Source organism: Pongo pygmaeus, chromosome 3 (assembly GCF_028885625.2).
Source record: "Pongo pygmaeus isolate AG05252 chromosome 3, NHGRI_mPonPyg2-v2.0_pri, whole genome shotgun sequence".
Lineage (NCBI taxonomy): Eukaryota > Metazoa > Chordata > Mammalia > Primates > Hominidae > Pongo > Pongo pygmaeus.
The window spans coordinates 203363179-203390886 of record NC_072376.2 but is presented as its reverse complement, the minus strand read 5'-3'; the positions used below and the strand labels follow the sequence as shown (position 1 = coordinate 203390886).

General features: G+C 38.5%; 1 long non-coding RNA gene across 1 annotated transcript in view; it reads left to right on the top strand.

Annotated features, from left to right (window-relative positions):
- Window positions 1-6126: 6126 nt before the first annotated feature.
- LOC129035144 (uncharacterized) overlaps window positions 6127-27708 on the top strand; it is a 100116-nt gene continuing 78534 nt past the window's right edge. The window contains exon 1 of the long non-coding RNA XR_008502125.1: window positions 6127-6705. This is a non-coding gene — a long non-coding RNA (uncharacterized LOC129035144). The remainder of the gene's footprint in view (window positions 6706-27708) is intronic.

Sequence of the window (27708 nt, the reverse complement as noted above, 5' to 3'; positions counted from 1 at the left end):
CTCCTGCCTTGGGCTCCTAAAATGTGAGATTACAGGTGTGAGCTACTGTGTGAAGTCTTTTGGATTTTCCTTGACTGAAAGACTAAATCGCTCCTTCCATCTCATTATTTGTCATTGGTGTGTTCACATTTTCTATTTCTTCTTTCTTCAATTTTGACAGGCTATATGTGTCCAGAGCATACGTATTTCTTCTAAGTTTTTCAATTTATTGGTGTATAATTGTTTGTAGTACTTACTCATGATTCCTTGTATTTCTGTAGTGTCCATCATAGTATATCCTTTTTCATTTCTGATTTTATGTGAATTTTCTTTTTTTCTTAGTCTGACAAAATATTTGTCAATTTTACCTTTTCAAAAAAGATAGTTTCATTTAATTAATCATTTGTATTTTTTGTCCTGATTTTGTATATTTGTGCTCTGATCTTTATATTCGTTTGCTGATTTGGGTCTTAGTTTGTTCTTGATTTTATAGTTCCTTGAAATACATCGTTAGATGGTTTATTCATTATCTTTCTTCTTTATTGATGTAGAAACGTATTGCTATAAACTTCCCTCTAAGGTCTGTTTTGCTGTATTTCATAAGTTTTCATATGTTCTGATTTCATTTTTATTTGTCTTAAGACATTTTTAAAATTAAATTTTTTTTTCATTGACCCATTGGTTGTTTAGGGATATGTTGTTTAATTGGTATGTATTTGCACAATTTCTGAAGTTCCTCTTGTTGTTTATTTCTAGCTTTATTCCATATGGTCAGAAAAAACATGTGATATGATTTGATTTTTTGATTAGCTAAGACTTGTTTTGTGGTCTAACATATCTATCATGGACAATATTCCATGTGCAGGTGAAAAGACTGTGAATTATTCAATTGTTGGATGAAATGTTATGTAAATAACTGCTAAATTCTTTTGATCTAGAGTGCAGTTTAAATGTTTCCTTGTTGACATTCTCTCTCAATGATCTGTTCATTACTGAAAATGGGATGTCGAGGTTTCTTACTATTATTGCACAGTTTTTTGTCTCTCCTTTTAGATATATTAATGTTTGCTTCATATATTTAGATTCTCCAATGTTGAGTGCATTATATATTTACAATTATTGTATTCTATTTTTGTATTGACCCCTTTAGTATTACATAATGGCCTTGTTTGTCTGTGTTTATAGTTTTTTTTACTTGAAGTCTATTTTATTTGATATAAATATACCGACTCCTGCATTCTTTTGATTTCCATTGTCATAAAATATATTTTTCCATCTGATCACTTTCAATTTATGTGTATATTTACAGGTGATGGGTGTCTCTTGTAGAAAGAATATAGTTACATCTTGTTTTTAATCCATTTACCCATTCTCTGTCTTCTTAACTGGATAATTTAATCTATTTACATTCAAGGTAATTATTGATAGATAAGGACTTGTACTGCCATACATGGTTTTCTTGTTGTCCTTTAGAATTTTTATACCTTTTTGTTCCTTTATTGTCTTCCTTTGTAGTTAAGTGATTTTTTTCTGTGTGTTTTTGTTTCTTATTCTTTTATTTTTAGTGTATCTATTAAAAATTTTTGTCTTTTGGTTACTATGAGGCATGCGAAGAACATTTTATGGTTTCAATAGGTAATTTTGAATGGATAACAACTTACTTTGATAATAAGAAATGGGGACAAGCAATCACTCTGCTCTTTAACTCAATTACTCCCCCACATTTTGCATTTTTGATGTCTTAATTTACATCTTTTATATCACTTATCCCTTAACAAATTATTGTAGTTGTTATTATTTTTGTTTTGTATTTTAACGTTCTTACTAAAAATATGTAAGTGGTTTACATTCAATTATTACTATATTAGAGCATCCTGAATTTGTCTGAATATTTATTTTTACCTGTGGATTTATACCTTCCAACTTTTTGTATTACATATTAGTGCCCTTTTCTTTCAATTTGAAGACTGTTCTTTAACATTTTTTTTAAGGCAGATATGATTACAATGAATTCCTTCATCTTTTGTTTGTCTTAGAATGTTTTAATCTCTCCTTCATTTCTAAATGAGAGCTGTGCTGGATACTGTATTCATGGTTGACAGTTTTTTTCTTCAGCACTTGATTCTATTATCCTACTCTCTCCTGGCCCGTATTGTTTCTGCTGAGAAGTCTGCTGCCAGGCACATTGGAATTCTCTTATGTGTTATATGCTTCCTTTTTCTTAGTGCTTTCAGGACGTACTCTTTGTTTTTGACCTTTGAAAGTTTAATTATAATATGTCTTGTGGTTGTCTTATTCAGATTAAATCAGATTAGTACACTTTGGCCATCCTAAACATCTTAATCTTTCTCTAAGTTTAAAAAGTTTTCTGTTATTTCTCTGAATAATCTTCTCTTTTTAATTCATAGTTCCACTTTAACACTGCAGATTTTTTTTTTGATGGTGTCCCATGGATCTCATAACTTTTCTTTGTTTCTTCTTATTTTTTTTCTCTTTTCTACTCTGACAGTGTATTTTCAAACAGCCTGTCTTTGAGCTCACTGTTTTTTTCTTCTACTTGATCAGTTCTGCTCTTGATGCCCTCTAGTGCATTTTTCAATTTGTTTACTGAACTTTCCACCTCCAGGATTTCCATTTGATTTTTTCCCATTATTTTAAATTCTTTGTTGAATTTCTCATAAATTTCCATATTGTTTATCTGTACTTTGTTGAAGTTCACAAATTTTTTAAAAAAAACAGCTATTTGGATTTTTTTTGTCTGCCACATCATTCATTCGCATGTCTTTAGGTTCAGTTGCTGACACATTGTTTTCTCCATTTGGTGAGGCAGTTTTTCCTAGGCTATTCATATTTTTTGTAGATGTACATCTCTGTCTACACATTGATGAATTAAATATTTATTTCAGTCTTCTCAGTCTGGGTTTGTTTTTGACTGTTTCTCAGTGGGCTTGTTTAGAAATTCTGTGTGGATTTCCATTATATTCCATTTTAGCATTAGGAGGTGGCCAAAGCAAAGGTTAGACATAAGTCTTGCAATGGGGCTTCACCACTGATGCAACGTAACTGAATGGGCCCATGGGTGATCCACAGAAAGGCTCCTGGCTGTCGGGGAGAACAAGTCAGGCTGTCAAATATGGACAGTCTGTGTATCATGTTTCCCACAGTGTGGTGCCCATAAACAACCTCTCTGGTGTAATGTTTCCTCTGGTAGGAATGGCTAACCACCGCTAAGTTTCATATAATGAGTATTGCTAACACAACCCCTTCTCTATGTCCCTAGCATGCCTCGGGTGGTTCAGCTCTGTTGACACCCATGGTGCTGCCTGTGGGCTGATGCAAGAGTGAGTCTACTGTGAAGGGACTCAGTATGGTGGAAAAAAATGTTCAACTTCTGCTCACTTTATTCAGTGTAAAAACTGTGAGTTCAGGAGGACTTTCTGCATATAATACCATAATGGCCTGGGGGAGGAGTATCACAGTCACAGAGTACTGGTTCCCTTACTGTCCAAGCATGGTTTTACTCATCTTTGCAGTCCAAGGGGGCTTCATAGACTCACTCATGTATTCAGGGTTCATTAGCTCTTGTAAAGGTAATTTCATATGTGGATAGTTGTTCATATAGATGTGTCCGTAGGGGTATGAATACTGGAGAGATCTACTCCACTACCTTGCTCTGCCCAAATCCTTCCCCTTTCCAACAAGAGTTTGCCACCTCCTAGTTTTCTTTTTTCTTAACCAAACTAAGTTTAGCCTTTTAATCCTTCAACCTCCTCCACTTCTAATGCCATTGCTTCTTTGTATGCTTATTGTATCTTCCATGCTATATGACTTTCAGCTGGTTATTTACAGTATGTAAGTTTTAATATCCTATAAAAGGGGGATAATAATAGCATCCACTTGATAGGGATGTTAAAGATATTAAATGACACTGTCCATGTTAAATAACTTTTTAAGATATATTGAGATGTTTCTGTACTTCCTTGTTCTGGCCTTCTTGTTGAACCAGAGGAATCTATTGCCATGAAAAGCAATAAAACTGTGATAGTAGAAATTAAAAGTGAGTAGGAACTTATTTAAAAATCATCATTCTCCTTTTCAATGCAAAAATAAGAACTAGAAACTTTTAATAAGGCAATAGTCTGAAGAAATAACTTATGGAAGAGAACATGGTTTTTTTAATCCTAAAGAGTTCTTTTATATATTCAAGGGTCGAGATTGGCTGCCTTGTATCCTACTAAAATTTCAATGCAAGTTTCAGAGAGGGGGGAAAGAGTCAAAGAAAAAATTGCACTGGAAAAAGTTAAATAAGTAAGGAAGATATTATTCAATAGGGGAGAGAGGCCAGAACCTAGTCTGAACTCAGCTCCCCTGATGCAAAGGGCGGTGGAGTTTTTGAAAGCGAGGGTAAGGGGGTGATCATAGGCCACCTGTCTTTGCTATCTGTCTTTTCTCAAAGGAAAAATAAACGTTCATTTATCTTTATGATATAAGGTAATTTTTACAACTTGGAGCAAGATTAGGCTCTTACTCTCTCATGGAGACTGGGAAATAAGGTATTATCTTTCTGAAGGATTACATTTGAAAGGATGGCTCCCAGATCCTTGAAAAAGGAAATTTTCTGCCACTTCTACCTGCATTTCACTGGCCAAACAGGTCACATGTCTAAATCTGACCCTTCCTTCAATAGAACAGAAGTGTATAATCTTCTAGGAAAGGGCCACTGCGGTAGGAAGACCAGATAATGGGAGAATGGTAATATAATCTACCACAATGACCACAGTGAAAACGTTAGTAATCCCCAGGGTTAAACCCAGTCTTCTTGGACACTTAGGTTGATCCTAGGCTATTGTGAATAGCGGAATAATAAAAAGTAAAGAGAATAGCCCCTTTATTTATTACAGAGAAGCTAGACAATTCACAGTAACTTATGGCCTACACAATTTTATTTCTTGATCAACACAACTCTTTATAGATGCCTGTGGTCCAAAAATGCAGATTCCTAATCATCCCCAAGAAGAAGGGATCCTCTGCAAGGCAACCTGGGAGGGAGTTTGGGATTGTTCTGAGGCAGTGAAAGCCATTGAAATTCACATGTAAGAGGGTAGAGAAAGGGAATCCACATGTTTTGGTCCCTCCATGTGCTGGATATAACCTGGTCTTCATTACATTGCACCACCTTTGGTGTCAGAGAGAACTGGATTTGAATCCCAGTTCCATCACTCACTATGATTTGATGGTCAATGTGTTTTTAACTCATCTGAGCCTCAGTTTGCTCATCTATAAAGATGGGATTGTTATGAGGCTTGCATAGGTAAGTGTATAAAAATCTGGGAATAATGCCTGTAATTTAATAGACAGGGTTGTGATGAGGCTTCAATAAGGTAAGTGTGTAAGAATCTGGATACAATGTTATTAATTTTGTAGGTTTTCAATATATAGAGAAGGAGGATTATTTTTCTCTCATTTAATTTTTAGAACAGGTTTATAAAATTGATATTATTCATATTTTTGAGATAATCAAAGGATCAGTAAGTTTAAATAAATCACCATAGTCACAAAGCAGTTCACAATACAGTAACTTGATAATTGCTAGTGAAAAGTAGCAATGATGATCACATTGAAAATCTTGTGTTAGGTGGTGGTTTTCTCTTACATAAGCCTTTTCATTTGTTGAAACCATAGATTCTAAGTTGCTCTATCAAAGTGATCATTAGGAAAATACAATATACTTAGTGTATAAGTTTTAGAAAATTTCCTTTGTTAGTCCTGTTAATTTGATTGAATATGTGCATTTTGAATTATGAATATAAATATGAATATGTATGATATATGAAATATGACTTGACATCACAGAGTAACCTTAGGTCGTGGCAATGTTTTTTTCTGAAAGCACCTGCAGAAATGTGTCTTCTTTCTAGTTTCCAAAAAACTCAGAGGCCATGGGGAAAGAGGGGACTCTGACAGTCAGATAGTGCATGAGGTACATTAGGATACAGTAATTTAATCATAATTCATATTCATAATTCACAGTGAGGAAACCTGAAAGTTGCTACCAGCTACCAATAAATGAAAGGTGGGGCGGGGTCGCTGGGGGGCGCAGCTTAGTGAGCCAGTGCCTGGACTCCCACATCACAAATGGAAGGGCAGCGCGTGGAGGGAACTCAAGGCCTGATTGGTTCTTCCTAAGCAGGACGCGATCTGGCTGGCAGGGCAACCGGCCTTCCGTTGGTGGCCTTCAGTTAGTGCCTTCAGTGGGTGCCTTAAGTTGGTGGCATTTGGTTGCCTTTCCTGGGGAGAGGCGGCAGGTGCTCAGCTCTGCAGACTTGGGGGCAAGCGAAGGCCCAAGCTGCCTCGAGAAGAGCAGAGGTGCCCCGTGGGGGCCACGATGACGGGTCGCATGTGCACCAAAGTCAGCCCCCGGCAGGGCCGGCGCAGGGATTCTGCGGGGCCGTCCTGTGGCTCTGACATCTATGAGTGGGTGGCCAGTAGAGGCACAGGCACCAGCAAAGAGGGGCAGAGACGCCCAGAACACGCTGTCCCCCAATGCCAGCCCCAAGCGGGGCCAGCTCAGGGTGCAGTGGGCAGAGCCATCCTGCAGCTCTGAGATCCACGAGGTGGAGGTGGGAGTAGCGCCAGGCTCCACTGTGTTGGAGTTTGCCCAGTTTGAGCCCAGTTTGATTCCGGAGCCATGACCTCAGCACATTGGCGACCAGAAGACGCCCAAAGGTAGGGAGGTGACAGATACCGCTTGACCTCAGGAACTCCTCTGGCCATTACTGAACCAAGGTTCCCCCAGAGACATCCACAGCCTGGGGCTCCTCTCTTCTTCACCTAGTTCGCTTTCCTAGGCCCAGGCCCCAAGCATGAGGACTGGCTCTGCTTGGCGTCCCCATCCCTTCCGTCTTCCCCTGTTGCATCCAGCCGGTTTCTTTTCCCCTCCCTACCCAAATGCCCAGTTCTGGGCCCTCTTCTTCCCAGAGGCCGGCCAAAAACTAAGTTTTCAAAATACAAAATGGATGCTACAGATTTCGTTGCTGTAGAGGAAATGTCTGGCAGCTCTTGTATTTAAGCTTAAGTAGCTACACTGGGACTCACAATTTCATATCTTCAGTTCTAGACCAGAGCTCTCTACCCTAGAGCAACGGCAGGGGGTTAGAGGTACTTTTCTTGATTCTAATAATAAAAACTGATTTTTTTGTTGGGACAAGGTGTCACTGTGTTGCCCAAGCTAGTCTCAAACCCCTGGCCTCAAGTGATTCACCCACCTTGGCCTCCCACACTGCTGGGATGAGGGCAAGAACCACCACACCTGGCCATTGGAGGTGTGTGGTTGGGCTGGTCTTCAGGCACAGCTGTCAGTAGGATCCTCCTGCAGTATAGTTCTAAGTCTTTCTGCACAAATTCAGTGGATCCTGTGATTTTTTTACATGGAATAGCCCCTTTATTTTTTTGCAGAGAACCTAGAAAATTCACAGTAACCTATGGCCTAGAAAATTTTATTTCTCGATCAACACAACTCTTTATAGATGCTTGTGGTCCAAAAATGCAGATTCCTAATCACCCCCACGAATAAGGGGGCCATTGCAAGGCAACCCGGGAGGGAGTTTAGGATTGCTCTGAGGCAGTCAAAGCTATTGAAATTCCCACATGAGGGGGCAGAAAAGGGAATCCACATGTTTGGATCCCTCCATGTTCTGGGTGTAACTTGGTCCTTGTTAAATTGAACCATTTTTGGCATCAGAGAGAACTGGATTTGAATCCCAGTTCCGTCCCTCATTATGATTTGATGGTGAATGTGTTTTTAATTCATCTGAGCCTCAGGTTGCTCACCTATAAAAGATGTGATTGTTATGAGGCTTCCATAACTTACATGTGTAAAAATCATGGCAAAATGCTTGTAATTTAAAAGAGAGGGTTGTTAGGAGACTTCTATCAGGTAAGTATGTAAAAACCTGGACGCAATGCCTATAATTTTGTAAGTGTTCAGTATATGGAGAAGGAGAATTATTTTTCTCTCATTTAATTTTTAGAGCAACTTTATAAAATTGGTGATACTCATATGTTTGAGATAATCAAACCAAGGATCAGAAAGACTAAATAAATCACCATAGTCACAAAGCAGTTCACAATACATTTACTGGATAATTTCTAGTTAAAAGTAGCAATGATGATCACATTGAAAATCTTGTATTATGTGGTGGTTTTCTCTTACATAAGCGTCTTGGAATTTAGTAAGATAAGTTGCAGCTCAAAAAGCAGATCCGTAGAATATTTTATTCAAGAGATTGTAGTGGGGGCCAAAGTATTGCATGAGTTTTGTTGGGAACAAGGTGTAGGCTGAGAATCTAGGCAAACTTCAGTTGGTGGTTTTCAGCTGGTGGGCAGTGGTGGAAGGAGGAGGAGCTCCGTCTGTGCTCTCTCCTCCCCCAGTCACAGCCCTCAGGCTTGTTGCATCCAGGCCCTTCTGAGTTAAACCCAACAGGTTGACAGGTTTATTTAGCATTTAGCAGACAAGTCAGCTCAGGGTAGGAAGGTGAGGTGGTGTGTGGGCTGCTAGTACAGTGCTGTCCTGTGGCCCAGGGCTGCCCATGCCCGTGGGGCTATTCCATATACTATATATATTATATATATAAAATGATATATGTATATGTATATAAGCCTGTTGGTTTGTTGAAACCATGGATTCTAAGTTGCTCTATCAATGTGATCATTAGAAAAATATGATGTAAATTTTAGAACATTTCTTCTGTTAGTCTTGTTAATACTCAGTTCTTTTCCAAAACACCTAGCCCAAATCTCCAGAGGTTTTAATCGAATTATATTATAATTTGGATTTTCTAGTCTGCCTATCTTCCAAATAATAAACTCCTTAAAATTAATTTTCTATTGCTGCCATAACAAATTACCACAACTTTGTGGCTTAAATCACAGACTTACGACCCTATAGTTCTGTAGGGCAAACCTCTGACCATGGTCTTACTGGGCTTAAGTCAAGGTGTTGTCAGAGCTGTATTGCTTTCTGGAGGCTCTAGAGAGAATCCATTTCCTTTTCCAACTTTTAGATGCTGTCCCCATTCCTTGGATCATGGGACCATCCCTCCTTCTTCAAAGCCAGTAGTGTGGGATATCTGTGACCATTGTTCTGTGGTCATGTCACCTTCTGACTGCAGCTAGGAAAGATTCTCTGATTTTATATTCTGTGGTCATGTCACCTTCTGACTGTAGCTAGGAAAGATTCTCTGATTTTATAGACACATGCAATTAGATTGGCCCCCAAGATAATCAAGGATAATCCCCCTAACTCAAGGGTTAATCACCCTACAGAATCCCTTTTGCCCCATGTAAAGTAATATGGTCACAGATTCCAGGGACTAGAACATCTTTATGGGGTCATTATTTTGACTGTCACAAAGGCAAAGTCTTGAGCTTACTCATATCTAGATTTTCTTTGCTTAATTTCAGAGCCTAGAAGACATTAGACTCCAAATAAATGGGAATGAGTGATAAATATATTTACAGATTGCTGCCACATTGCAATTCTGTCCTCCCACTGGTAGTGGAATCCTATGTACTTTTTTTTACCATCTCCATTTTGCATTCAGACTGAACATGGCTATGTTATTCCCTTCACCTGGGTGATGTGAAACCATTTCTCTATTTCTATTTGTAGAGATCTTATCTATCAAGCCCTTCTCAAATGCCACTTCATATAACTTTTTCTAATCCCCAGTTGTCTTAGTCAATTTATGCTCTTACAAGGAAATAACACAGACTAGGCAATTTATGAAAACCAGACATTTATCTCTCACAGTTCTGGAGACTAGGAAGTCCAAGATCAAGGCGCTGGCAGGTCTGATGTCTAGTAAGGGCTGTTCTCTCCTTTCAAGATGGTGTCTTTATGCTGCATCCTCCAGAGTCAAGGAACACTGTGTCCTCACATGGTGGAAGGTGGGAGGGCAAGAGGAATGAACTCCCTCCATGAAGCCCTTTCATGAGGGCTCCTAAACCCATTCCTGAGGTAGGAGTCCTGATGGCCTAATCCCTTCCTGTAGGCTCCACCTCAACACTATCACATTGTCAATGCTGAATCTCGGAGGAGGCACAGTGAAACCACAGCACCAATCAAGTATGATCTTCCACTCCTCAGAAACCCCCTCATATGTTTAGACCTCCCATGCACTTTTATACATTTTGTCTCATGGTTTTTTCCTGTACTAATAAGGTGCTATAAATGGATAGCTATAGTTTTGGGTTTCATTTCAACAAAACACCCTTCCTAGTTTTTTGAACCCCAAGCAAAGTATGAGGACAGGCCCCACCTTCCATTACAAAAACTGAAAGGGAGTGCATGATCCTTTTTCCAGTTTCTTGGCCACTCAAGTGTGGGCATATATCTAGGCCCAGCCAACAGATGTCTCTTTATTAGAACTTGGAACCCGATGAAATGATGCAAAAGACCTGAAAGAATCAGAGATGATTCTGAGCAACTGAGGAGAGATGCAGGTCCAGGAATGTGGCAGCAAGTGCCTAGGTTCAGCAGAGCCCAGCTACATGGTGACGAGTGTCAAATGGCAACATCCTAGTGGTGGCATCCCAAGATCTGCTTCCGTAGGATAAACTTGGCTGTGCCGAGTTTCCCTCGGCTCTTACCTTGCTTCTCCAGCATCTTCAATGATTTTGTGAACTATTCAGTATCCTTTCATTGAATTCCTATTTTGCTTAAGTTGTCTAGAATTTATTTGTTGTTGTCAGTGAAAAATATAAACCAATTATCCCCTCACATTAAAACACACTCCACTTAGGCATCTCCTGTGATATCACTGGAGAAAAGTGTGGACGTTATTTTTAATTTGACTCAGAACGATAGGATTAGTTGGCACTAGTAACAATGGAGATAAGTAACTAACTTTTTGTGAAACTTCCTGGGGTAAAACAAAATCTATTGTGGAAACTGTTTACAATCATCTCTGGAAATTTATTAAGTGACCTAGTATATAATGATAATTTACCATGATATTTGATAAAATAGTTTTGTGTATTCAGAATAATTTTTTTCTTTACCTTTGAAAATAATCCATCGATGGTTAATTCTCTCCTAAATTGTCTGTTTTTATTTCCATAAAAGGTATTTATTGAATGTCTCTTTACTTTTAATATAACTGGGCATTGTGTGATCAAAGTAAAATAAATATGTTCTTGTTTCCGGAATTACTACAGCTTTGAAAATGGACTTATCTACCTCAAACCAATGGGACACATTCCCATGTGGCCTGCCCACCTGTTAGGGTTCCCAGGCTAAGTGGTGATTCCTGTTCTATCTTTTTAAAGATTTTAGAAATGCAGCTTCTGCTGTGGGCCACTAGGCGAAGTACTTCAGAGCAGGGTTTGTGGGAGTACAAAGCTAACTTCCGCTGCTTTTGCTTGATGCTTCTGTAGCTTCCTTGACTACTGTGGATGATAAGTAACCATTTTCTTCCTCTTCTTTCCTTTTTCCCCTCTTCGGAGTGAACTTGAAACATCTAGGAAGTTTGTTGATCAACATATACCGTGTTTATGAAAATCCGGCTAAGATAATATGGTAGGACTCCTTTGGTTATAAATAATAGAATTCAAACTCAAACTGGTCTAAGCCAAAAAAAAATATTAATTTGTGGACTCGTGTAATGGAAAAATCCAGGGTGTAGCTTCAGAATGGCTGAACGTAGGGACTCAGGACTTGGCTCTTCTCAGCTTCCTTGCTTTTTTCTTCCCCATTGACTTTATTCTCAGACAAGTCTTCCCTTTGTGCTGCAATGTGGCCATCATCACTCCTCCAGTTTACACTTCCTTAGTTCCACAGCCCCAGAATAAAGCAAACACAGAAACGCTTCTCATAGTTTCAATAAGAGACTAGAGATTGACTTTGGGTGTGAGGCTTGGATTTCATGTCCATCTCTAGTCTGATCTGTGCCAGGATTAGAAGTATATTTATTGGCCAGGCCTGTGTCACAAGCTCATACAGAGTTTGCACTGTCCACACAGTGCCTTTGCAAGTATTAGAAAATGGCTCCCCTTTCTCCAGTTAGATGCAGCCCTGTATCGGGGCATGTGGCTTGGAGAAGAGCATGCAGGCTGGATTTCAGCCCCCCTTTCTCCCTTACCTGGGTTTCTTCCTTGAGTGAACAACATACTTGTTAGTAGCTGTCCTGTGCTTATTCCTGAAACTGGGGGTGAAATCAGCCCGCATGCCAAAACTGAAGGACAGAGGTGGCTTCATCAAGGGTATCAGATAATGGCTAATAACAAAGGGAGGGGACAGTGGGTGCTGTGTGGGCAAAAGGAACAAAAAATAATCGTAACCTGTCTAGACTTCATCTCAGAAACCATATGCAACCTTCTTCAATGGAAATATTTAACACTTCAGGAGTGCCAAGAAGGCTATAAGGAGCATATCTCTTAAGGACCTGAGTTAGGACATTCTAGAATGTATGCTTTATGGATTTACCTTATAAATATATAACATTGACAAATACACACAGAAAATATATTGCAGAGTAACATAGATGACAGAACTTGAAATACATGACATTCTACCACAGTCTATCGTTATTTTCTAACTTATCAAAAGACTCAGAGGATCTTTTTTTTCATATTGATAAATTTCTAACCAGAGCCCTATTTACTCGTGTCTTGAAAAACAGAGTATTTGCAAATATGTCTGGAGAGGGAAGAGAAAGAAAATGATTCCAAAAAAGCTGATAACATTAAGACAACTTTTTATAGAAGATGTTAATTTGCAACCACAAATTAAAAACTTATAGGAGATACACAAAATGTGAAGAAAAATAAAAGAAACCAAACCACTACAAGAAATAACCAAACATAAGAAGACAGCAAGAGAAGAAAAAAAAAGAACTGCAAAACATATGGAAAACAATTAACAAAATGCAAGTTACTCCTTACCTATCAACAATGACTTTAAATGTGAAAGGATTAAACTATCTAATTAAAAGACATAGAGTGGCACAATGCATAAAAGATACTCATCAGTACGTATTTATAAGGGAGTCACTTTAGATATAAAGATAAATAGAGGCTCAAAGTGAAGGGAAGGGAACAGATACTCTACACAAATGGTAACCAAAAAAGAGCAAGGGTATCTATACTTAGATCAGAAAAAATAGACTTGAAATCAAAAACTGTCACTAGAGACTAAGAAGGTCATTATATAATGATAAAAGTTCACTTCAACAGGAAGATTATATATCCACCCAACATTAGAACACCTAAATATATAAAGTTAATATCAACAAAGCTAAGGGGAGAAATCAGTAACAATAAAATAATAGTAGCCAACTTCAGTACCCCAAATGCAATAATGGATAGAACATCTAGGCAGGAAAAAAAAAAAAGAAAAAAAGAGGAAACAGCTGACTTGAACAACATGGTAGATTAGACACTGACATATACAGAACTTTCCATACAACAGCATCAGAATATACATTCTTCTCAAGTGCACACAGAACATTCTCTGAGATAGATCAAATCTTAGGTCACAAGGCATCCTACAAATTTAAGAAGTTTGATATAATGCCAAGTATCTTCTCAGACCACAATGGAATAAAATTAGAAATCAATAACAAAGAAAACAGAAACATTTACAAAAATGCAGAAACTAAACAACACACTCTTGAACAACCATTGGGTAAAAGAAGAAATCAAAAGGGAATTTAAAAAATATCTTGAGACAAACAAAAATGAACATACAACTCAACTAAACTTACAGGATGCAGCAAAAGAAGTGCTAAGAGGGAAATGTTATAGTGATAAACACCTATATTAAAAAATAAGAAAGATCTCAATCGAACAACCTAACTTTACAAATAAACAATTAGAAAAAGAAGAACTAACTAAACCCAAAGTTAGCATAATGAAGTAAATAATAAAGATTAGAATATAAATAAAATAACTTTAAAATAAAAAACTATATAAAAATCAACAAAGCTAGAGTTGAATTTTTGGAAATACAAACAAAAATAACAAACCCTTAGCTTACATTAAGGAAAAAAGAGAGACTCAAGTAAATATAATCAGAAATGAAAATGGAGACATTATAGCAAATGTACAGGAATACAAATGATTATAAAGGACAATTAAGCAATTATATGCCAATAAATTGGATAACCTAGAAGAAATGGATAAATTCTTAGAAAGATGCAATCTACCAAGATGGAACAAAAAAGAAATAGAACAGACCAAAAGCAAGCAAAGAGATTCAATCAATAATCAAAAATTTCCCAACAAAGAAAACCCCAGGTGCAGATGCTTTCATGGGCAACTTCTACCAAACAGTCAAAGGAGATCTAACACCAAAACTTCTTAAGCTCTTTAGAAAAAATAGAAGAGAGAATACTCCCAAACTCATTTCATGAGGCCGATGTTACCATGACTTAAAAGCTAGACAAAAAGAACACAAGGAAAAATAATTACAAACCAGTATCCTTAATGAATATAGATGAAAAAATTCTCAATAAACTACTAACTAGCAAACTGAATTCAAAAGCACATTGAAAAGGTCATACACCATGACCAATTGGAATTTATCTATGGGATGCAAGGATGGTTCAATGTGTAAAAATTAATAATGTGATATACCACATTAACAGAATGAAAGACAAAAATAACATTCCAATAGATGCAGAAAACACATTTGACAAAATTCAACATACTTTCATGATAAAACTCTCGACAAAATAGGTATAGAAGAAACTTACCTCAACACTATAAAGGCTGTATATGAAAAACCTGTATCTAATATTATAATCAATGGGGAAAAACTGAAAGCTTTTTCTTTAATATCTGGAACAAGACAAGGATGCCTACTCTCACCACTCCTATTCAACACAGTACTGGAAGTCCTAGCCAGAGAAATCAGGCAAGAGAAATAAAAGGCGTCAAAATTGAAAGGAAAGAAGTAGTTATCTCTGTTAAGAGAAGACATGATTATTATACATTGAAAACTCTAAAGACTCCACAGAAAATGGTTAGAAATAATACAGTCAGTCTTTCATATCTGCCAGGGATTTGTTTCAGGACCCCCTAAGATAACAAAATCTGTGATGATCAACTCCCTCACATAAAATCATGTACAGTTGGCCCTGTGTATCCATGGGTCCACATCTGTGGATTCAAACCACCACAGATGGAAAATATGTACAAGTTTGGTTCATGGTTGGTTGAGTTCATGGTTGCAGAACCCATGAATATGAAGGACTGACTATATAATAAATTTATTAAAGTTGTAGGATACACAGTCGATGTACAAAAATCATTGCCATTTCTAAACACTAACAATGAATTGTCTGAAAGGGAAATTTAAAAAACAATATCAAATAAACTACTTTGGAATTAACTAACCAAAGAAGTGAAAGACTTAAACACTACAAATTACAAAAGATTGATGACAAAAATTTAAACTGAAGTAAATTGAAAGACAACCCATGGATTGAAAGAGTGAGTACTGTATTATTAAAGTACTCCATATTACTCAAAGCAATATACACATTTAATGTAATCCATATCAAAATCTCAATGGTGTCTCTCACAGAAATAGAAAAAATAATCCTAAAATTCATATAGAATCACAAAAAACCCTGAGTAGCCAAAGCAATTTTGAGCAAGAACAAAGTTACAGGTATCACACTTCCTGACTTCAAATTAAATTACAAAGCTGTAGAAAGGAAAACACTGTGGTACTGGCATAAAAACAGACACATAAACCAGTGGAACAAAATAGAGAACCTAGGTATAACCCACACATTTGCAGCAATTGATCACCCTGGAGGGTGACAAGGAGACACAATAGGGAGAGGATATGCTCTTGAACAAATGGTGTTAGGAAAGCTGGATGTCCACATGCAAAAGAATGAAATCAGATCCCTAGCTCATATCATACATAAAAATTAACTCAAAATGGATTAAACATTTAAATGTGATACCTGAAACCATAAAACTCCTAGAAGAAGACAGGAGAAAACATTCTTGACATTGGTCTTGGCAATAATCTGTTTAGATATGATGCCAAAAGCACAGGCAACAAAGGCAAAATAGGTAAATGAATTACATCAAACTAAAAAGCTTCGCACAGCAAAGAAAACAACTAATGAAATGATAAGGTAATCTAGGAAATGGGGAAAAAGTTTGTAAACCATATCTCTTATAAGGAGTTCAAAAAATAAGGACACATACACATCAATTCCAAAATTACAAATAACCTAATTTTATTTTAAGGCAAAGAATCTAAATAAACATATCTCAAAAGAAGAAATTCAAGTGGCTAACAGCAGGTATATGAAAATGTGCTCAACATCTCTAAACTTCAGAGAAATGCAAATCAAAGCCACAATGAGATATCAGGTCACACCTGTTAAAATGGCTATTATCAAAAAGACAAAAGGTAAGTGTTGGTGAGAATGTGGAGAAAAGGAAACCCTTATACACTATTGATGGGAATGCAAATTAGTAAAACACAGAAAACAGTATTGAGGTTCCTCCAAAGAAAATTGAAAATAGCACTGGCCTGGTGTGGTGGCTCACACCTGTAATCCCAGGATTTGGGGAAGCTAAGGCAGGAGTCCAGGAGCTCCAGACCAGCCTGGGTAACATAGCAAGACCCCATCTCTGAACAAAATTTAAAATTAGCCAGACATGGTGTTGTACACCTGTAGTCCCAGCTACTCGGGAGGCTGAGGTAGGAGGATCGCTTGAGCCCAGGAGTTCAAGGCTGCAGTGAGCTATGATCTTGCCACTGGACTTTACCCTGGATGACAGACTGAGACCCCGTTTCAAAAATAAAAAAAAGAACTACCACATAATCCAATAATTTCACTTCTGGATGTATGTCCGGTGAAATTGACATAAGAGTCTTAGAGAGGTGTCTGTACTCCCCTGTTCGTTGCAGCATGACACACAATGACCAAAATATGATAATAACCTAAATGTCCTTTGGCAGAGGAACAGATGAGGGTAAAGAAAACGTGGCGTGTATACATAAAATGAAATATTATTCAACCTTAAAAAAGAAGGAAATCCTTCTATTTGTGAAAACATGGGTGGAGCTGGAAGATATTGCGCCAAGCAAAAATGCAAGACACAGAGACAAATACTTCATGATCTCACTTACATGTGGAATCTACAACAGTCAAATTCGTAGAAACAGAGAATAGGACAGTGGTTGCCAGGGGCTCAGGGAGGGGAAACAGGGTGATGTTGGTTAAATTGTACAAAGTTCAAGTTATAATAATTTCTGGAGATATACAACATGGAACAACACTGTATCATATTCTTGTGTTCTGCTAAAGGACTAGATCATAAATTAATTACTGTCAACACACACACAATGGTAAATTGTAGAGATAATAAATATGCTAATTTGCTTGATTGTGGTGATCATTTCAAAAAGCATAGAAATATCAAAACATTAAGTTACCTTAAATTTATACAATTTGTATATGTCATGTTATCATCATAAAGCTGTTAAGAAAGATTTAGTAAATAATGTCTACAACCTGGGAACTTTCTCATGACAGGGAGGGCTGGAGCAGGAAAATGGAATTTTGCAACAAGGATAGGGTGAGGGACATGGGAAATGACTGATCAAGAATTTAAGAAATGACCTGGGTGGAAACTATATCAGAGAGTATGAGCTTAGAGCATCGGTCCTCAAACTTTTTGGTTTCAGGACCACTTTACATTGAAAAGTTATTGAGGACCCCAAAGAGCTTTTATTTATTTGGATTATATCTATCTATATTTATCATATTAAACATTAAAACTGAGAAATTAAAAAAATAAAATAATATACTTATATGTTTACATAAATCACATTTTTATTTAAAGTTATCATTTTTAAACAGTAAAGTTGGTGAGAACAGTGACATTGTTTTATATTTTTAGGTATGTCTTTAATGTCTGATTTAATAGAAGAAAACTTGGTTCTCCTTTCTGCTTCTACATTTAATTTCTTGTGACATCCCACGTCAGTTAGCCTCTGGGAGACTCCAGTTATACTTGTGAGAGAATGAAAGTGGAAAAGGTCAACAAAACCTGTGTATTTTTATGAAAAGAGTTTTGACCTTGCAGAGCCCCTGGAAGGGACCCAGGGACTTCTCAGGGTTCTCTGGCTCATGTGTTCACAGAGTAGAGGGTAAGTCCACAAGAGAAGGCAGTGATTGGCTGTGGGAGGTCTTGCTGAGTGGTGGTAGAGAAGAGGTTGGAAGTGTAGAAAGTATGGTCATTATTGTCATTTCTTTTCCCTTTCCCTTGCCTTCTTGTGGCTGGGATTTCCTCTTTAGATGATCATATCATAAATTAGAAATGGCATTAATAAACATTCTTTATGCTGCCTAATGAAAGTTTTTGGTTTGTCTTTCTGAGTCTTGATACATTTCAAGAAGTCTTCTATCTCATTTATTTTTCCCACCCAAATTTGGAATTTAGGAAGAGTCCATATAGCTATATTTAGATGATTTATCTCCCTGAAGACATTTTGGGATCATTTATAAATCTCTGTAAGCAATGCTCTGACGTCCCTTTATTTTGCTTAGAGACTGGGTCTTGCCGTGTTGTCTGGAGTGGAGTGGCTCGATCGTAGCTCACAATACGCAATACAATCAAACTCCTGGGCTCAAAGAGATCCTGCCACTCAGCCTCCACAGTAGCTAGGTCTGCAGGTGTGTGCCAGCATGCCTAGCTTTTTATTAGTATTATTATTATTTCATTATGCTGCCCAGGCTGATCTTCCAACTCCTGGCCTCAAGTGATCCTCCTGCCTTCTGCCTTCTGAAGAGCTGACATTACAGCTGTAAGACACCATGCTGGTCCCGATGTCATTTAAATACAAACATGATACTATATTCCTTGTAGAAAGTGCTACATAAACATAATTTTTTTGAGATAGGGTCTTGCTGTGTCACCCAGGCTGGAATGCAGTGGTATTATCACACTCACTGCAGCCTTGACCTGCTGGGCTTAAGCGATCCTCCCACCTCAGCCTTCCAAGTAGCTGGGACATGAGGTATCAGCCACGACGGCCAGCGAATTTTTCAAATTTTTGGTAAAGATGGGCGTGTCACTGTGTTGCCCAGGCTGGTCTTGAACTCTTGGGCTCAAGTTACCCTCCTCCCAGGTCTCCCAAAGTGCTGGGATTACAGGCCTGAGCCACTGCACCGGGCCCTAAAAATTCATTCACTTTCTTTGTTTAGCCACAAGGTGTTGCTGTTTCCCTTCTAATAACATGAGACAGCTCACTCAAGAACATCAAGAACATGACATTCTCTAAAAAAAATCACAGTAGTTACTTTTCCATAACTATTAAGTTTTCAAGGTGTTATCAGGTTTATCTCATAGAAAGAATGTGTAAAATTTTTCATGTACAAACATAATCTTTTAGCAATGAGTTAGTTAAAAAATTTGGCATTGTCTGAATGAAGATTTCCTTTTTCCTACAATTTTATTTATTATAATTATATTTTTAGTGATATCAATTGCTTTATAAAAACTCATTACATTATATACCCAATGACTGTGAAATCGTCTGCTTTGAAGCACAGTGAAATCATCAGTCAGCATACTGGGTCTAACACGCTTCCTTCCATTTTAAGAAAGCTATTTACACTCCAATTTGCAAGTTGGACTTTACAAAAATTAAAACATTTATAAAATATACTAACTATGATTGTTTTAAAAAGTAATGTTTTCTTTATGGTAAGGAAATAAATTGAAGCTCTGTGTTGGAAAGTGCAGAAAACAAATCAGCATTCTTTATAAATAGATTTTACTGCTGGTTTAGAAATTATCTTATGTGCTTTATAGATGATGGAAAAATGAAATCAGCTGCAGTTAGCACTGTGCATGCATTGTATTTGCTGTGTCACTTTCAGAAAGTTTATGGAATATTGGCAGGTCAGGATTCTCAAAATGATAAGTTCTAAGAAGAGGCTAAATGAAAAAGAATTTTAAAAGCAAGCCTAGTTGTTTAATATATACATGGATGAGTTAAGGGGAAATCCTGGACTGGGAGCTAGCAGATCTATGTTCTGACTTTTACTAAGTCATTGGCTGCTACAGCAGGCCAAGCAGACATAATTGCCAAGGCTGCCTGGGAGTTGGGTTGACTGGCAATTGGCACAGGGAGGGAGGGCAATTGCCAGAGTAATGGCCAAATATTCAGGGTTTCATGTTCAGTGAAGCAGGGCGTGCATTTATATCCCAAGGGCAAAACTGACGCTAGAATCTGGGCCTCCTGGCTGAATCTGAGTCCACAGTCTGATGGGTAGGATGAAGTAGTCTCAGAAATCCAAGCCAGCCAGAACCCATGAGGTGTGCTCTGCAGATATTGGCTGGCAAGCTGCATTAAGATGTTTCATTCCATTGAGAAAACATTCCTTGATTGGTTAGGTTAGCATCCCACAGGAGCAGAGACAAATTCTTCAGAATATGTCCATGAAGCTGTAGTCCCAGAGCTTATATTTCAAGGGAGGAGGGAGGAAACAGCATCTCAGGATGGTAGGTGATTACAGCTAAACCGAATTCTGAAAATAACAGGAACCCTATGTCTTTGTCTGCTCAGGCTGCTGCTACAAACAACTGTAGACTGAGTGGCTTAAACAACACATACTTCTTTCTCACAGTTGTGGGAATTAAAGATTAAAATCTGGGCCAGCAGAGCCAGTGTCTGGTAAAGGCCCTCTTACTGGTTTGCAGGTGTTCTTGTTGTATCTTCACATGGCTGAGAGAAGAGGGCTCTAGTCTCCTTCTCTTCTTATTAGGATGCTAACCCCATCGTGGGAACTCCATCCTCATCAAAACCAAATTAATTCCCAAAGGTCCTCCTTCTAATGCCATTCTATTGTTAGAGTTTCAACATGTGTGTTTGTTGATGCAAACATGCAGTGCACAGCATCTTATCTAATCAAATCAGTTGCCCCTTGAATAAAATTCTAGCTCCTATAACAAGACTTAAAATTATGACTTGGTTGTTGCCAAAACTGTCTATCTGGATTTGCTAGAAACCAAGCATACTTGAATATTTCCTCTAAAGATTTTCTCATTCCCACCCTATTATGTATATTTACAGAATTCTTAAATAATTACATACACAAGGCTTCTATTAGCTCTGACTAGAACTTCTATTAGCTTTGACTATTGCAAGCAGCTTTATAGCACTGTAGGTAAAAGCATGTGCTTTGAAATCATACAATAAAACTTATTACATGCTAAGTACTTTATATTCATTATTTAATTTTATCATCTTAATCACCTTCATTATTACCTCCATTAAACCCTATTTGTTGGCTACCTATATTATTCTGATTTTGCAAAACTAAATTTGAGAGACTTTCCCAATGTCACATAAGTTAATAAGTGGCATAGCTGGGGTTTGAATTAAAGTCTACCTGATTCCAAGATCTATTTACCATTTTTCTACAATATGTACTTTTTAGGTCCCTGAGAATGCTAACAACCTTTCTTTTGAAATCTGCCTTCTTTCTGGATAGCAGCTTTATTAATATGTGATTAGGGCACCATATTTCAGGCAACAAATTCTTTGAAATCTTTCATTTCCATAGTGAGATAAGGATCAGTTCTGTGGTATTGTCAGCCAGAAAACATCATTTGAAGACTATCTTTTACAAGAAGTAGAAGACACAGCTGGGGGCCTGCGGAAGACAGAAACCTCACAGCTTCTGTCCATACCCCTTTCACTTCCTCCTCAAGGAGATGGAACACTGTGGTTGGTCAAGCTTAAGGATCTTTTATGGGCCACAGCTAATGGTGAAATCTTCCTAACTCTAGGTGAAGATTTACGGGCAAGTTGGAGGGTTAAGGTAGCTTGTGGCTGCTCCTTTTAGAAGAAAGTCTGATCATTGCTCTCTTATTTGTGGAACCCCTCTGTTCCCCCAAATGCTTGGTAAGACATGTCTGAAGACCAATCCTGTGTCAGTAGACTTCATATCTACTCTTTTCTACCAATCACACAACTACAGACAAATAAGAAAAATAAAACAAAGCTCAGACACACTCCCCTGGCACGGAGGCTACTCTCTGGCTGGCTGCTTTTCTCTACCCTGGCGCCTCTTGGGTGTTTGGCTCTTTCTTAGATCAAATTGAGACATGGGTTTGGGATTAAAAAGAAGTAAGTGAAAGGGGTCTCTGGCCTGTTTTGGCATTAGACCAAGTAAATAACAGAGTTCTTCTGCCTTAAGCTCAGCTTTGTAGAGCTTTCTCTGTGTTTGGGGAAAATCTCCAGATAGTAATGAAGTGGTATTTTACTGTGCTTCGTTTTCTGCACATATATCTCTTTCTTAGGTGTGTTGTGGGGAGATTCGTTCCCTGGACAAATACCATCTTAATCACTTTCATTATTACCAACTTTATTTTATTTGCAGAATTAAAATGTAAATGGACATTCAGGAAACAAGTCTGGTGAGAGAATTATGTTATGAGGTTAATCTTTCAGCATCTGCCTTAGGGACATTGATTATTTTCCCCCTTGTTTTTCACCAACCTCCAGGCTTGCAAAAGAATTGTGATGTGGTCTGAGGCAAACTTACTGATTGGCTAGTGGTAAGTTAAACCATGGCCTGTAGGACCGCGGGGAACCATTGCCTGTCACCGGCCAGAATCCACTGTTTGGAGGTGTGCACTGGGAAGGCTATTCATACTTATTGATACATGCTTTGTTCTTGGCACTGTGTTAAGTACTGGACACATGCAACAATTTGGAATATTGTTACATTCAACCCTCACAATAGTCTGATGTATATGTTATTAGTCCCGTATTAGAGACGAGTAAACAAGATTAGAGGAAGAGAAGCACACAGCTGGAACCACACAGGCGGCACTGGGATTGGAAGCAGTTCCGTCTCACCCTGGATCACCATTTCTATGCTGTGTCTCCACTAGAGGATCCTTTCTTTGGTTCTTCTAAGTCATTAGTCATCAATAATTTATCTCTAAACTGTAGGTTTCACAGGAGGAGATGCCACTTGAAGCTTCATGGCTTAAAATGGAGATGGAATGTGGAACATGCTGGGAAGCACCGGGAGGGGTTTATTGATAAATTTCAAGTACTTTGTGGGGCTCTGAAAGGCTGTCTTCAAATTCTTTGTCCTACTACCTCCTTCATATTAGTTCAAATGTCATATTGGTATATCTTTTGGGTTAAATTAAGGAAAATCTCCATGATAAGTAAAAAACAAAAAAACCCCAAAAGAATACAAAGAGATACTACGAAAAATCAACTCAGATTTCTCAGAGTTTTGTTAACTCAAAGAAACCTTGGTCCAGTTGGAAGAAGATAGAATTGATTTTGACAATCTCTAGCAAACCCTTTAGCGTTCAATGCACTCTAGACCATGAGTATAAAGAAGTTCACTTAATAGGTTCACCAAATTAGTTAGTTTGTGTAGTTCAAAGGGAAACAGACACACAGGACTGTGAGGTTTTGAAAGCGGTGAAAGGCAAGTCTGGGTCCAGTGAGCCCAGGCAGGCGATGAAGGGGCAGGGCAGGAGGAGGACGGTGCTAGGAGGCTAGGGAACTGGCCACCTCTGTGCTGGCTGAAGATCACAAAAATCAACACAGCTTTCTCCAAATGCTGCCCGTGCCAGATGGAATTAAACAGAACTCTGAGAAAGACAGCACCGGGGCCGAGGATGGGTCCTGCGCTGCCTACAGTCATCAATATCTTGGCCAGTGGCTATGCCCTCAGGGGCAATTTGCCTAGCTTTCTTGATCCACACCAGAAAACTCGCTTTTGAAGTGATTTGGAAAGCTCCAAAAGGGACGTGCTTCATGCTATTGGTATTGCTGCCAAAAAGAAAAGATTCTGCTTTTCATCAGCTGTTGATTTTTGCTCTGTGTATTTCTTTAGCATCTATTGCTGGTGGCCCTGGTTATGCTAACAAGCAGATAGTGTAGCTGCAGCAGCAGAACAGAAAAGACTCTCCTGGATTCTCAGTTTCAGGCTGGCCTGGGAACAGGCTTAGGGATGTTTCGATGCTTGAATGCAGGCGAGCTGGAGATCTGTGGCAATTCTTTTGACATGAGGCTGGACATTCTTTATAGCTTCCCCAGACACAGGAATTGGCAGGGCTTGAAAAAGAATCACTGGCAGGAAGTTCATTTTCTTTATTGCTACCTCCCCAGCCATAAAACTAAAAGCTTTTTACCTAAATCACGTTAGCCATCTCATGGGAGTAGGAGATCATTTCCTTCAGAGTCTTTCCCGATTGGAGTCTAGTCCTAGGATGGTTTGAATGGTCCGTTTGAATTTGAAGAGCTTTCTAATTGATGCTTCTCATCCCCTCTCCAACCAGTCTTATTTGGTGTCATCTGCCTTTCCCCTTCCTCCCTACCAAACCTCAGAGTCTTGAAACAAAAATCTTTGTATTGTAAACTTCATCATGCTAATTTCGTCACTTCAAACGAACCTTCCCTTGTTTGAGTTTCCTCCAACTTTGTGACTTAGGGCTGTTGAACTCTTTCAAATACACAGGAAAATGGAAACCTCTTTTGGTGTCTAGTCATCATATAATAAAACATTTTCAGATGCTAATCACGTGCTTTGTGCTTTGTTAATGAATGAAAATCTAAGGATATTCTTATTTGAAAGGTTTAAAAATATAATAACTGTCATTATATCTAATTCTGCCTACATTTCTGGTGTGAAATGAGAAGTCAGGAGCCCTGCCATCTACACAGTGCATGGTTCTACCAGCCGTTTCTGTGTCACTTCAAGCAAATCACTTCTTTTCTGCCTTTTCTTTCTTTTTATGTAAAATGTGGACAACTGTCTGTCTCACTGAATTCACAGAGTGACTGTATCACGTACAATAAAATTTATTGAAAAGTGTAAAGCTCTATAATTAGGTAGAATGTTACCTGTCATTTATAAGCTTTTTAAATCCTGGGGCGGTGGAGGAAGTATTCCTCTTACTGTAAAAGGACATCCCTCTAATAATCTCCCTTCTTTTCCTGACTTTTCAGGGATTCTGTTCATTGCTTTTCCATTTGTCATCTGCATCTTCAATCTCTCTCCTTCTTGATGCCTTCTGTCAGCATTTAAATATAAATTTTTCATTAAAAAAATCTTCTATCTTGGAGAAACCTTACCTTTGACTCTGTGTGTCTTTCTAGCTATCAAGCCATCTCCTCCTTTCTTGGCAAATTTTCCTCAAGGATTTTCCACACTTACTGTCTCCTTTTGCTCCTTTTCCTTTCACTCTTTATTCAGGTCAGTTTGGCTTTCACTTTCACCAAGCCTATTAAACTGCTTGTGCTAAGGTCACCATATAAGAGTGCTAGGGGCTTCCATCACAAGCTGCCATAGATTGAATGGTTTATCTTCTCACAGCTCTGAAGACTGGAAATCCAGGATGGAATGTCAGCAGGTTTGCCTTCTTCTGAGAACTGCTGCCTTGCAGATGGCTCCCTTCCTGCTGTGTCCTCAGGCTGTGTTGCCTGTGTCTCAATCTCTTTTTAGATGGACACCTGCCATATTGGTTTAGGGTCCACCCATATGGCTTCATTTGACCTCACTTACCTCTTTGAAGGCCTTCTCTAAAACAGTCCCCTCTGAGGCAGTGGGGATCAGCTCTTCAACATAGGAATCTTGGGGGACACAATTCAGCACCCCCAGAATTGGTGATTCATAAACATCATGAACACTATTCCTCTTTCTTTCTTTCTTTGTTGCTTTCTTTCTCTTTCTTTCTCTCTCCTTTCTTTCTTTCTCTCTCTTTCTTTCCCCTTCCTTCCTTCCTTTCTTCCTTCCTTCTTTCCCTCCCTTTCCTTTCCTTCCTTTCCTTTCCTCACTCTCCCTTCCTTCTTTCCTTTCCTCACTCTCCCTTCCTTCTTTCCTTTCCTTCCCTTTCCTTTCCTTCCCTTTCCTTTCCTTTCCTTTCCTCACTCTCCCTTCCTTCTTTCCTTCCTTCCTTCCTTCTTTCCTTCCTTCCATCCTTCCTTCCTTCCTTCTCTTTCTCCCTTCCTGCCTTCTATTTATTTACTTTTGTTTATATAAAATTTATGGGATACAGGTGCAATTTTGTTCCATGCATAGTGGTCAGTTCAAAGCTATTAGGGTATCCATCACCCAAGTAACATATATTGTACATATTATGTAATATATAAGTCCAGTGGGGTCTCAGGAACATTCAGTAGAGTAGATCCCTGATCTCTTCCTCTAGCTTGAACTATTTTCTTATCAGCTCCTCCCTCTTTGCCCAAACTTTAAATGTTGAAGTTCCTAAATCCTGGGTCCTCTTCTGTTCTTATTCCATACTAAGCTTGTCCAACCTGTGGCCTGTGGGCCACCTGTGGCCCAGGACAGCTTTGAATGCAGCCCAACACAAATTTGCAAACATTCGTCAAGCATTATAGATTTTTTTATGATTTTTTTAGCTCATCAGCTATTGTTAATGTTAGTATATTTTATGTGTGGCCCAAGACAATTCTTCTTCCACTGCAGCCCAGGGAAGCCAAAAGATTGGACACCCCTGCCTACACAGACTCTAGACAAGGTTTTATTAATTCCTATGGCTTTAGATACCATTTATATGCATATGGCTCCTACAGAGTTCTCCTCCCAAGCTCCAAAACATTATGTGCACCTGCCATCTTGAAATCTCCACTGGGATTTTCACAGGCATTCCTAAAATCAGAATTCAAAACTCTTGAGTTCTGCCCCCAAACCTATTCCACTTCCTCAATCATTTCCCTTTTGTTAGTTTATTTCTTCTTCAGCCTTACCATTCTTCATAAAAATTATCTCCATTTACCCATTTGCTTCTTCCAGAAAGCATCATCATCCTTGATGCTTTCTTCTTCCTGCCACCCCCCTACCATCACAACTTGCAACCAAGTCCTGTTATTTCACCTTCAAAATATGTGCTAAAATTATCCACTTCTGTCATCTGCATCTTTCACCTGGTCTGCAAACATATACTCCTCTTTCCAACTTTTTGCCTCTCCAATACCTTCTCTATGGCACACCCAGAGAGGTTCATCAAAAATTTCAATTAGATCATGTCTCTCCTTCATTTAAAAATCTTTAATGATTTTCTACCCATGAAGTAATTCTGCTAGACTGTAAGCTCTAAAGATGCAAGGACTAGGTTTGCCTTATTTGTTTCTGTTTATGCAGAGCCTAGCCTTGCATTTAGTAGGAACTTAACACATTGACCTAGATCTTGTCCACCTTCTCAGCCTCATCTCTCATGGAAGCACTCATAGACCTCAGTCCAGTTACTCTTTTCTCAGATCCCTGAGCTGGCCTGGTCCAGGGCTGCCTGGGCCGTGATGCGTTCACTCCTGCTTTGTTGGCTGGTATCTGCTTATATTCTTGCTACTGTAACTGATGTCCAAGGCAGTCATATAGGCATCCCTGGGAGCTTGCTAGAGCTCAGGCACCACCCTAGATCCAATGAATCATAATCTGCATGTTGACAAGGTCCCCAGGTGGTTCATATGCACATTCAAGTTTACGGTGCTTTGCTCTAGATCCCAGCCTGAGTGTTAGTTCTTTAAAGAGACCTTTCCCAATTGGCCAAATCTTATTAAGTCATGTGATGGATTCACCCACACGGTCTGTGATACAGAAGGGAAAAGGAGTTGAGGTCTATTGATCAGAAGCTGCTCACTTTAGAGTTTTACCTAAGGGTGATCCTATCAAAAGTTCTGGATTTTGTAGA